Below are 1,314 nucleotides of genomic sequence, written 5' to 3' on the forward strand. Positions count from 1 at the left end.
ATCTACTTTTCTGCATAGTCATACCTTGGGGAAAAATTTCTTCTTATTAGGTGTCACTGTCCTTAACGTAAAATAAATGTATTTTTATCCCAAGTATGGGTTAAAGACGATGAGTGAAGTGATCATTGCACCGTAACTGTTCAATTCGAACAATAGACCATTTTCAAATTCTCACGGCTGGACTGGATCTAGCATGAAATGGAGGCTAAAACTAAAATAACTGTTTAAATTGAACAGAGTTAAACTGCGCCCTACTGGATTAGTTTTGGCTAGCAATACGGCCGACATTTCTTTGTCTGCGAAGTTGGTGGGGGAAGGACACGCACGTAAGTGTCGCAGTTCCGGCGTAAAATCTCCAGCAGCTATGCCGCTTGTTCATATGCATGCGCAAAATGATCCCGCCATTTTCATAGGCTGTAAATTACAGCTCGATCTGTAGAATCACTTGGATACCTTCGATTTTCCATTTCCTTCTCTTCTACAGGAATAATCAAGTATTCATCTCCCTTTTTGGCCGTTGCTGCCTCTCTGCAAAACGATTAGTGATGAGGGAACTCCCAAAAATATTGCTCACGCTATCACCTCGATGATTGAGCTCCTATAGTGGAAGTTCGGCCTTCATATCAAACCAGAAGCATTTTAGTTTGTCTTCCCAGCTTTTGTGTTCCCCCTCTTTGTATACTGGACTTAATACTGAGAAAATGACGAGGTCTGGAGAATTGCATGTTAAAAAATGAGGACTTATCTAAGTAGTCGAATTACAAAAAGGCATTCCTAAATTAAGAGCCGTAACAGCTCAAGTAAAAGGCTGCTGAAACCATTATTTTATCTATCCTTAATTTCTTTATCTATTAATTTATTGTATCATTTAACTTAAGACATTTAAATTCTAACTTCACCAGTTGCCTCACCTGATTGTAAACAAAAGTGCACTCCTAATTGTTTTACGTACGTACAATTTCAGACTCAGCTGGAGACGCTTTTAGTCTTAAATTGAAAGAACAAGGGCGCCCAACCAGCAAATTAAGCCAAAAGCCTTTGAGAGCCATTTCTAGGCTCCATGTAATGAATAAAGACTGTGTAAAGTAGGAGACGCCAATTGCGACAAAACATCATATAAATAAAATATATGCCAGAATCATTTAAGCATCTTGAAATTAAAATATATGTATCAGGAAAATATATATCAAAAAGTTCGTAAACGTATCGTAAAATGATTCGAAATATATGTATCAGGAATCTCGTACATGCATCGTGAAGTTCGAAAAATTTATATCAGGAAAATATATGTATCAAAAATCTCATAACGTATCG

The 1,314-nt window shown here is 37.1% G+C and overlaps 1 protein-coding gene across 5 annotated transcripts in view; it reads left to right on the forward strand.

Annotated features, from left to right (window-relative positions):
• LOC137985227 (outer dynein arm-docking complex subunit 2-like) overlaps positions 1-207 on the forward strand; it is a 47,681-nt gene extending 47,474 nt beyond the window's left edge. For 3 of the 5 annotated variants that reach the window (XM_068832775.1, XM_068832774.1, XM_068832778.1), the window contains one exon: positions 1-206. This exon is cut by the window's left edge and continues 1,522 nt beyond it. The gene's annotated coding sequence lies outside the window, so the exon portion shown is untranslated. The other 2 variants (XM_068832776.1, XM_068832777.1) reach the window with 1 other exon arrangement.
• Positions 208-1,314: the final 1,107 nt, after the last annotated feature.

This window comes from Montipora foliosa, chromosome 14 (assembly GCF_036669935.1).
Source record: "Montipora foliosa isolate CH-2021 chromosome 14, ASM3666993v2, whole genome shotgun sequence".
Taxonomy (NCBI): Eukaryota; Metazoa; Cnidaria; class Anthozoa; order Scleractinia; family Acroporidae; genus Montipora; species Montipora foliosa.